General features: G+C 41.7%; 1 protein-coding gene across 1 annotated transcript in view; it reads left to right on the forward strand.

The window, feature by feature from the left end:
• Positions 1 to 988: 988 nt before the first annotated feature.
• Positions 989 to 11,430, forward strand: part of LOC103606041 (dedicator of cytokinesis protein 5) — a gene marked incomplete at its 3' end in the record, with an annotated part of 132,284 nt that continues 121,842 nt past the window's right edge. The window contains exons 1-3 of the mRNA XM_008590639.1: positions 989 to 1,029; positions 5,985 to 6,040; positions 7,945 to 8,041. The remainder of the gene's footprint in view (positions 1,030 to 5,984; positions 6,041 to 7,944; positions 8,042 to 11,430) is intronic.

An 11,430-nucleotide genomic window follows, 5' to 3' on the forward strand; every position in this document is an offset into this window, starting at 1 on the left:
TGTCTGAGTGATTTCATATAGAACAAATTGCAGGAGAGTTTTAGAACACCATTGGTAGGTGCCTCAAGTTTTGATTGCAGTTTGAATCTACTGTCACTGTATGTATGAGGCTGCCTTCCACATGTGTGCTACTTAAACAAGGTTTTCTTAGGCAAGATGATTGCGTTAATATCTTAGCTGATGGTCATAGGGAAGGAGGAAAAGTAGTACAGTGAACTGTATGTAGTAGGTGTCCAGTAAATAATATAAAATATCTGTTTATGTATTAAATTGTAATCTCCCTCTACAAGATAGATGGTGGGAAAATATTCATAGGTCTATGTCTTCATTGGAATTTTAAAAAAAGAAGTGGAAGCCTTTGCCTAAATCAGGCAAACCCATAGTGTCTTTTATTGAGGGAATTAATTATAGCATTACCAAGAATTGCATAAAACGATGTTTTACTGTTTGTTTGGATGTTTTTTAGGTGCAAGTATTTTTATATGTAAGATTTGCTACTCTAATTTAAAATTGTTCCAGAATAGTGGTTCTTAACTTGGAAACTCAGAGGAGTGAGAGAGAGCAAATATAAATTATTTAACAATATTTAAATAGTATAAAGTGACTTGTAGAAAGTATATATTTGATGAAATCCCATATTCATGAAAAACTTTATTGAATGACTGCAAGGTATTAAGCAGTTAAGAGGTTGGGCTAACTTCTGTCTTGTTGGGGTTTTTTTTTAATCCTTTCTCCAAATGAATAGAGATGAGGCTTGGTTCTAACTGAATTTTAAATCCTATAGTTATTAAGAGAATGAAGCTCTAAAATAGATCTGGATTTCTACTGTGTAGTAGACTAAAATGTTCACATTCTAATATATTGTCTGCTTATTGTCTCTTGGATTCCATCCCAGGATTGCTAACAGAGCATGAGAATGTATATTGCTGTTATCTTTACATTAGCACATGAAACATAAAGTATTTTGTGTTCTCTTATACCCTGACAGGTTGGTACAGAGGATATACCCTCCAAAATAAATCTAAAAAGGTATGGCTTATCATTCAATTTTTTATTTCATTTGAAATCTGTCTACCTGTTTTGTGTGTTGCTATCTAATTCCCCTATCTGCTCTCTGCTGTATCTCTAGACCTAGTTTGCTTCTCTTCCATGGCTCTTCTTATGATTGGAAAGCTTATTCTCTGACTTCAGTGCTTAGGTATAATAGTATAAATTCCATCTTACCATATTTCCCACCAGCCAGTTCAAGGAGAAGGTCCCAGCTCCCTGTCCCTCAAGCTAAGCAGGGTGGTAAGACAGTCACATTGCTCTAGTGAAATACCTTTCCAGGAGGGAGGGATTCATGGTTCTCCCTTTATCCTTTACTTCCAGTGCTAAAATCCCAGAACAAAAGGGTCTCCCCATTTCCACTTGATTCTTTCCTTTCTTATAAAATGGATGAACCAAAGTTGCGGTTTTCAAACTGTGAGCCTTAGAACCCCGATAATACATCATGAAATATAGTGAGTTATAACCAACATGTTCCAAAAGATAAAACTGAAAAGTAAAGAAAAAAATTGGATGCAATGGTAAGTATTCTTTCACAAGACTTTTGTTTTAGGTATATGTTTTTATGTATTTTGCATATTTTTTATTTTATTTTTGTGTATTTTATGTATATAGTACTGGGTTGCCATAAAAATGTATCTCTTACTATTCGTTATGGGCAGAGTGTGAAAAATACTGACCTAGTCGTTTCCTTTTCACAGTGCCAAAGCTACTAATCATCAAGCTAAGAAAATGTATTAATTATGTTAATACCCCCTTGGTTTGTGCTAGGTCACATAGCAGCTTTCCATTTGATACCGCTCGCTGAGGCAGTACAACATGTCAGCACTTTCTTTTGAAAGAGCAGAGTTGATAGGGCTTATTATTTCACAATTAGTTCACATGCCAAATAGCAAATTAGTGAAGGGATGAGAGGAACACTTTAGAATTTATCAAGAGGGGGGTTAAAAATCCAAACCAAACCCACAGTTCTTACTTTTCAAACACAGCATGAGATAGAAATAATCTTCTACAGGTAGGGCGATGTTGGACACCCCGTGCTCAAAAGAACACAGGGTCCAGCAAAAGTATGGGCCGTTAAAAACAAGGACTGCTTTGTGTGTTGTTGATACTTAAATCATACTCAGTATTTGCACATGTATGTGTATGCACACACATTTTGTTAACTTGGACCGTTTAATAATCTAGCAAAATAAAGTAGTGTTTGCTTTTGATGCAAGTATCAACTCCCACAATTTCATTCCTTTTGTCTTTCCCAAAATCCTGATGCTGAATTTTTCTATCCACAGTTAGATGGCTAGTGCCACCTGTCCTCATTTCCAGCTTAATTATTTTCGTTTCATCTTTTGCTGACTTCAGTTTCTCTGGGCCTCCAAATAGGGACTTACAATGACACATATGCCTTATGAATGAAAGCATGATAGGGCTAGAGCCCAGGCCTTTCTTTCAGGACCCTCTGAGAGACGGAGTACCTGCTTCTCAGCCCTGTCAGTGTTTATATTTCACTCACAATTGTGAAAGTGGGAGTTACTTCAAAGAATGATTAGAGTTAACAACTTTGATGTTCTGAGTTTGTTCAAGAGTAAGAATGCTTGTCACTTAATTCCCAATCCTTTTATTTTTAAAGTTAATTTTTAAAAAATAAACAAAAAATTATTGTCAGATAAAATTATATGAACTAAAGGAACAAACACAAGTCTTGATTTTTTAGCTAGTAAATGTCAGTCATGTTGAAACAAGGTCCCAGACCACAGATCTTTCTTTTTAGAGACTCTGCAGTGTGGAAGGATGATTTTGAGCATAGACAATCTTGTTTCTAAGGCATCCTCTGATTTCCTAATATACCAAAAATCCATCTAGGTAGTAGTGCCCTTGTCTGCTTTGAAAAGTAGATAGACAGGGAGCCCTACTATGATCTACATGACAAGTTCTGTAGGTGTTTTACATTTTTTTGTATTCATTAAAGGATTCTTAAAAACCTTGTTTAAACTTAAAACCTCACCCTTTAGAAGAATTATTTCAATAAGAGCTCTTTGTTCTTGATAATTGAAGAAAAAGTTTGTAATTCAATGAAATAATGACACAGACCAGGGCCACGCATTTATTGGTCGATTTTTTTTTAAGTCGAGATGTCTGTCTTGTGGAGAGATCCAGGAAAAAATAGGGGGAATTCCAAGTCAGTTGTCACAAACTGTGCCCAACTTGTGACACCCTTTCATTAAGAGATTCAGCCCATTAGAAAGGCCTGCCTAATGCTGTGTCCTTCCTTCCCACGCTGCAGGAGAAGAGCTACTTGAGAGGCCTATTATTTTAATGGAAGTTCTCAGTGTCATTTATAAGCCAACCTAGCCATTTAGAGTAGTGGTAAAAGCAGCTAGCGGTTTTACAGATTGAAGAAGCCAAGAGCTTTTCAGAAACCGATTATTGATCCTGGCAGGAGTGTGGATAATCTAGAAAATCTTTTTTTTTTTTTTTTTCTTATAACTAAAGTGAGTATGTTGCATTGAGAGAGAAAAGCAGAATTGAGGAATAGGCTGTAAATCAGAAATGTATACTCAGGTTCACTCTGGCTTTCTGTGTGTCGTAGTGACATGAGGAAAAGTTCTACAAGCATCAGACTTGCCAGAGCAATTAAATGATTATAAATGGCCAAGTGCTATCATGGAAAGATGGTGACAGAGTGGTAATATGACAAAATAAATAATCTCTTAATATAGAAATCATTCTGCCTGTACATCCGATATAAATTATCTGCTTATGATCTGCTTCGATGTCACAAAATTTGTCACTAATTATATTTCTGAAAGCTTCTATTATGGATGTCTCCCAGTTATTAGGAGGGACCATTCACCCGATTATGAATGCATGAAAATCTTGATTGGTCTTTTACCTTCTTGATTTGGAAAACCTTGTGCAAGGATATTCCTTTGGACTAGCAATGTTACATCTTATTTTAACCTCTGGTAATGGATCCTTATAACTACTACATTAAGTAGTTCATCTCCACCCAACACACTCCTTTTTATGATTTCTGGACTTTTAAAAATTGTGGTAAAAAATACATAACATAAAATTTACCACCTTAACCATTGGTACGTGTCCAGTTCTGTGGCATTAGATACATTCACGTTATTGCAGCCATCACCACCATCCATCTCCAGAACTTTTCCATTTTCCCAAGCCAAAATTCTGTGCACATTGAACAATAACTCCCCACCCCCCTCACCCCAGCCCCTGGAAGCCCCCATTCTACTTACTGTCTCTACGGGCTTGACTCCTCTAGCACCCCATGGAAGTGGAATCCTGCAGCATTTGTCCTTTTGTGTCTGGCTTATTCACTTAGCATCATGTCTTCAAGGTGAGGTCTCGACAACCAGGTCGGTTCGTCACAGAGATGATAGCAACAAATCATTGACCTCAGCTTAGCAGGCAGAAGAAACACCCAGTGTTCCTTAGGCATCTAGGGATAGATCTGGAGTTTCAGAACTCCAGAAATCAGGCCCAGAGGAATTGCACACACATTGATTTTTTGCTTGTTGTTAATTGTTTGATCAGTTTCCCACAAGTGCTCTGAATCCTGTCCCTATAGTGAAAGAGGTCAGTGTTCTTGGTCTGATCAGTGGCAGGACTGGAATAGGGCTTGCTCACTCACACCCCACGCCTGCCCCTTTCTCAAGGTGAACAGGAGAAGTTATGCACTTTGTTTCTAGTTCTTTCTGCCTGGTTGGAAAGGCTGGCCATCACACTTCTTACTCGAGCAGATGCAGAGTGCGCCCTGTCATCCCCAGCACTGGGAGCAGCTTAATGTCACACGTTCTTGCTGTTTCCTGTTTTACTGACAAAGGGTGAAAAGGGAGAAAGAAGAGTATTGTGCAGACAAATAGAATGTGTGAAACTGGACACAAGACCAACCCTGCCAGTGTTCACTAGTTTCCCATGTCTGAGCGGATTAAGGATCACCTGGGGCACACATGTTAGACCACAGTCCTCCAGGCAGTGGGATTTCCCTCCCTCCTTTGTGGTTAGCCACCCCTGACATAGAATGTCTGCAGAGCTCACACCAGCTCTTCCAGGAGCAGGACTGGGAGCAGTTGAGCCAGTGGTGCCAGCTAAACAGGTTCTGCTCCTGCCTCTTCTGGTCCTGCATGTACGATACCATAAAACGAAGATCAGCAGTGCCTTCTTCAGGTGGCATCTAATCCGTTTGCTGATGAGCATATCACACAGCGAAACAACAGAAGCTTTTGGCATTTAAGAAAACACATCTGTGACTTTCTTTCTCTTGGTTAGATCTGATCCTCAGTTCTTTCTACCCCCTGGTTTCCTGTCTTTTCTAAGGTCTTTCTGAGCCTTAGTTTTCCCATGGGCAATGTCACAATACCTACGAGCAATTATGCCTTAAGGAAATAGCATGGAGAGCAATTTGGGACTCTCAAGTGCTAAAAATAACCAGCTAAATAATACTCACTGATTTTGGGTGCATTTGCTTTGTGTAAAAGTGCTGAGAGGAATTACTTTAGAACATCCCTATAATTTTATGGGCCACTGAGAATTAGATAGTCTCCATCGCACTCATTATGAGAAACCTTTTAAAGGAAGCCTCTCATGGCATGTAATATCTAGAGGGCTTTTAGGAGCTCTCTATTAAATTTCTTACTCTTATAGTAGCTCTGAGCTGACCTGGGCATGGATGCTTCTTCATTACAAAACATTTATCCTGTGCTCTCTGAACCCATGTCTAATTGATGCCCTTTCTGGGCTTGTCCCATGCCTTTGTCCAGGTAGCCTGATATCCTTGGTGCTGATGTCCTTCAGTCCTGATCTCGAAATTTAGCCATTGCTGAGGGGTTCCCATTCATTCTCTCTGCCATTCATGCTTTTTACTTTGGGCTGAAGTTATTTTTATGGCCACATAACCGAAGTGCTTCTCTCTGTAGGGTATTTTCCCGGAAACGTACATCCATTTGAAAGAGGCAACCGTGGAAGACCGAGGGTAAGTTCCAGTCTAGGAATGATGAAGATATAAGATTATTGTTAAAGACTGTCTTGGGTGCATTAATATTTTTCTCATCTCATCCATTCAGCTTCTCTTCATATGAGAAGGAAATGAATAAAAACCTTCCCTGATAGAACCTCTTCCTCTGCCTTCTCTTTCTGTAATTGTCCCTCCCTGGCGCCCTTCCCTAGAGTAAGGAAGACAAAATAATGAGCTGAGGGCCTGGATCTCCCCCTTGTTTGCTCCCTGCTCACCAGTGTGTATGTGTGTGTGTGCGTGTGTGTGCGTGCGTGCGTGCGTGTGTGTGTGTCTGTGTGTGTGTGTGTTTGCACACACGAATATTTGGGGCTCTTTGGCTGGTAAACCTAAGAAGCCCCAGTTTGGGATCTTTGAGAGATGGTTAACTGAACAACAGCCTGCACTTATCAGCTCTGAAACTTGGATGAGTCGTGGAGCCTCAAGTGCACCTTGGGTTTTTCACTGCATTTTGGGGAGAGCAGTCTGGCCCGACGTTGGTCATGAGCTTGATGTGAGATTCACATGAAATGGTGCGCGTGAATGTGCTCTGCAGGTAAAATCTGTTCAGTCTGGGGCATTCTTGTTTCTGGCCCTCCTCATTTGTCCTGGAAAGTACTGCCTTTGTGGCAGCTAAGAAGAGGGAGATCCTCAGCCAAAGTGGGCGAGAGAGGCTACAGGCGAGAGAGTTAAGGAGGCAGTGAAGAGTGTCTGGAGAGATTCCCAGGGCTGGAGAGAGCAGTGTGGAGCCGAGGGGAGGATGGATAGCTGGGTCACAGGGTCATGCAGCCTCAGAGTTAGAAAGAACTTTCTTGGGCTTAAGTGCAGCACCATCATTTTATAGGCGAGAGGTGGAGATGCACTCACATTCATACAGCTCTTCAGTGGCAGAACCAGGACCAAAAACCAGGTCTCCTGCCCTCCTGGAGAAGTCCTCTTTCCTGTGGGCCATTCCTGGGCAGCCTCCACGGCCCCCCACCACGTTGATAGAGAGGCTGGGTAGGAGGCATATTCTGCTAATTAGGATTGCCAGGTAGAATGCAGGATGCCCAGTTAAATTTGCAATTCAGATCACAAGTAATTGTTCACAGTAAGTATGTCCCAGATAGTTCATGACTTACTTATTCTAAAAAATTAGCTAAATATATCTGAAATTCAAACGTAACTGGACATCCTGTATTTTTATTTGTTAAATCTGTCAGTCCTACCACTAATCCCCCTTGGTTTGCTTGTTCTTGCTCTCTCCTTTTGCTGATCATAGTCACACCAGAGGGAATTTATGTGAATAATGTAGAGCCTACCATTTTATAAGTCTACTGTGAGTAAGGAAGGATTTTTACATATATGTATACATTTCCTATGCTGTGAAGCAGCAGATGAGAAGAAAAGCCAGTACCTTTCTAGAAAAGGGACTGCCTCTGTCCCTACCAGCAGGTCCTGGGTGAGGTCACCAGCCCCAGGACCCCTGTGCCATCTACACCTCTTCACCCCCTCTCCCCCAAGTAAGACAGCTGCCTGGTGGAACAAGCTAAAATATTTAATTTTTTGCTTCCATCCCTGAGAATCACTGAGGTCAGCCTGGCTGGGTAATTGAGGCTCCTGGAGAGACCCTATATGGGGAGGTCAAGGCTGGGCTGTGGGCCCATTCCGTTGCAGAAACTAAGTCCATTTTGAGGACTGTGCTGTTCTAAACCCCTTCTCTTTTCTCAGATGCCTAAATGTGATAAAGTTCCCTACAGAAACCACTCCCGCCATGGGCATTTTTTGCTTCGTTTCAAACCAAACCAGTCCATTTCTCTCCTTGAGACTTGGGGAATATGTCTCTGTCAAGATAAGCAACACCAGTCAAACTGGAGTAAAGTGAGCCTCCGTTTGGTTCTCTCTAGGCAGCATGAGACCGTGATTCCTGGTGAGCTCCCCCTGGTGCAGGAGCTGACGGCGACTCTGCGAGAATGGGCTGTCATCTGGCGCAAGCTCTATGTGGTGAGTGTCCCCTGGGGCAAACTGGTGGGGTCATTCCTGGGCCATCGACTTGTTCATTCTGCTGCAGAGTTGTTCTCTGCAAGGAGTTGGCACTTCCTGAGCTCTCTGCACGGAGTGGGATGCATCTTCCCCGTACCACACAGTGATTGAAACCAGCAGATTCTCATGTCCCCAGAGTGGGGTCATTGTTATGGGGTAATAGATGAAGTGACCATTATAGGTGAGTATTTTCTCAACTGATAAACATGCTGATTGTGGAAGTAATAATGACAGTTATCACTGCAAACACTTACATAGTCCCTCCTAAGTGCCAGAAACAGTCCTTACAACCCTCCTATAAAGTAGGTGCAATTATTGTTTTCAATTTATTAATAAGGAACCCGAGGGATGAGCTCTTACCTCTCCACGTATACCAGTGAGTAGAAATTTGTAAGTGTTCCAGTGCTCAGCCCCGTGAGAGTGGCATTCCTTACCTGGGCCCACGTACTTATAGTCTCAAAAGCTTGGGTAGTGTTGAGCCATGGTCTCAGAGTCTTCTTTTCAGTGCAGACTCACAGGACTCTTTCTTGAAACCCTGGTTGGACCTCAGAATGCTAATACAATATGGCAGTTCAATGGGAAATCACATAGGAACCGGCATATCCTCTCCATGATAAACTGTCATCACAAGTTGTGTAAGTTTGCCATCAGGACCAAGCCAAGCTAGCATTTAATATTATCAAACTGAGAACAGCTATCTTGCAAAAGGCCAAGGATGCTCAGAATTTTTTGGCAGCAGGTGTGTATCATCTTCAGTTTGGAAGCCCTTTCTTGGACATTGGAACCCACAAAGACTGTTTTCTGAAGTTGCCTCTTTCCGGAAGCCCTCACAGATAAGCATCACTGGGTGTCCCCTCTGTCAGCAGCTTCCAGGCTTCCATGGCCAACCAGGAATTCCTACAATGAACGTGTTTTCTCTTGTTAGATGCATAAAGGAGTTTGGTGAGGTTGTAGACCAGCCTTGATGGCCTGGGGCCGTTCTCTGTCCTTTCTGTGGCTTTATTTATCTGGGGTTTTGTCCAGTCATGTATTGTTCCTCATTTAAACTCTCAAAAGCCATTCTTAATAAGTTGTTATTGGCAACACCGCACTCTAGACCCTAAGTACTAAAAGCAGTCATCGAAAGCTATTCCAGCGTAACTTCTGAGCACTCCTGTGAGGTGTTCCATGACCGTTCGGGGCTGTTGTTTCCCATGATGAATCAGAGCAGTAGGAACCACCAACCCCTTTTGTGGAAAANGTTGAGCCATGGTCTCAGAGTCTTCTTTTCAGTGCAGACTCACAGGACTCTTTCTTGAAACACTGGTTGGACTTCAGAATGCTAATACAATATGGCAGTTCAATGGGAAATCACATAGGAACCGGCACATCCTCTCCATGATAAACTGTCATCACAAGTTGTGTAAGTTTGCCATCAGGACCAAGCCAAGCTAGCATTTAATATTATCAGACTGAGAACAGCTATCCTGCAAGAGGCCAAGGATGCTCAGAATTTTTTGGCAGCAGGTGTGTATTATCTTCAGTTTGGAAGCCCTTTCTTGGACATTGGAACCCACAAAGACTGTTTTCTGAAGTTGCCTCTTTCCGGAAGCCCTCACAGATAAGCATCACTGGGTGTCCCCTCTGTCAGCAGCTTCCAGGCTTCCACGGCCAACCAGGAATTCCTACGATGAACGTGTTTTCTCTTGTTAGATGCATAAAGGAGTTTGGTGAGGTTGTAGACCAGCCTTGATGGCCTGGGGCCATTCTCTGTCCTTTCTGTGGTTTTATTTATCTGGGGTTTTGTCCAGTCATGTATTGTTCTTCATTTAAACTCTCAAAAGCCATTCTTAATAAGTTGTTATTGGCAACACCCCACTCTAGACCCTAAGTACTAAAAGCAGTCATTGAAAGCTATTCTAGTGTAACTTCTGAGCACTCCTGTGAGGTGTTCCATGACCGTTCAGGGCTGTTGTTTCCCATGATGAATCAGAGCAGTAGGAACCACCAACCCCTTTTGTGGAAAAGCACGTGATACCTCTCTGCCTGCCCATCCTTCGAGGCCTTGTTTACGTTCTTTCTTCTTCATAATGTGTCTTCTAATGTGCCGATCTATAATGTTTCCTTCTGGACTGTAGGAGCATTTACTCCTAAACCCATTATCTGACCCTTGAGGCATACTGCCTTGTAATGAATGTGACCTGTTGATCTCTTTATGTTCAGTTGAGGCAAGAGCTAACTTTAACTTCCTGAATCATAAGCTCCAGGAGGATGGAGATGCTGCGGCCTACATTGATCATCTCGCACTTACATTGAAAGCACTCTCCAGTTCTGGTTAATTGATTGGCCAGTGGTGGATGTAACAAGGTTGATGGGTGAGGGATTTCATGCACATAGGTTTTTTTCCTTAACATGCTCTTTTCCGAAATTGGTGAGTGGTGAAATGTGTTAGATAAGAAGTTTTGGAAAAGGAGATTTTTAAAGAGGTTTTATAATCAGAGTGGAGGGTATGAATAAGGGAGACCTTTTTTCTTGCTAAAACACAACTATGGGGCTTAGTTTATTATCTGTGTCCTCTATGTATCCACAAGTAAGCCAGGCCTGCTACTGAATAGAACTGAGAAATAAGTGAATAGGGATGAAGAAACAGGACTCCTATATTTGGGCTGCCCGAATCCTTTAGTCACTAAGTGGTGATAAGCTCTTGTTGAGGACTTCCAGTGTGCGAGAGTTTCACTCCTTAGTAACAGGATTGGGTTTTAAGTGGGGGAAAAAAAGCCATCCCCTCTCTGAGGGCAACCTATTTCTCACCTTAAGTTAGATATCTAATATAAAAATTATTTTGTTATTTGTGAAATTTTTAAATGCCTTATAGCTGCTATTGATAGACTGAAAGATGTTCATTGTGGGAATTCCTAGTCAGTCGCTAGGGCTGAGCAATGTGCTGCTGACACGGGCTCATCCGTGAAGGAATAATCCACTTACAGTTGGTTTGTTATTAATTGTGTAATAATTCTCATTTTGTTTTTCCTGTTTCTTTCTAAAGCTGTGGCAGTTCACTTCAGGCAGAATTTCTGAATTTCTTTCTCAAAAATGTGCGTGTCTAAGTAACAAACCTCAGATATTCTGTTCCAGTGGCAAACAAGGGAAAGTTTCCAAAATCTCTAGTTTTCATTTCCTGCACCCTCCCACCCCCACACATTTTTATTGGTATTTTTTTCTTCTGATTCTATGTGTAAGTTCCTTTAGTCCGTGTAAAGGTAAATATAGATTTTACTAATCTACATCAGTACTTGTATTATGTCTCTCATGCTTTTCCTCCCACAGGTCATGAGAGCAGGCATTCTGTGTGGTGTCTTTAAAGACACCTG

The sequence above is a fragment of the Galeopterus variegatus genome, unplaced genomic scaffold, assembly GCF_000696425.1.
Source record: "Galeopterus variegatus unplaced genomic scaffold, G_variegatus-3.0.2 Scaffold6238, whole genome shotgun sequence".
Classification (NCBI taxonomy): Eukaryota; Metazoa; Chordata; class Mammalia; order Dermoptera; family Cynocephalidae; genus Galeopterus; species Galeopterus variegatus.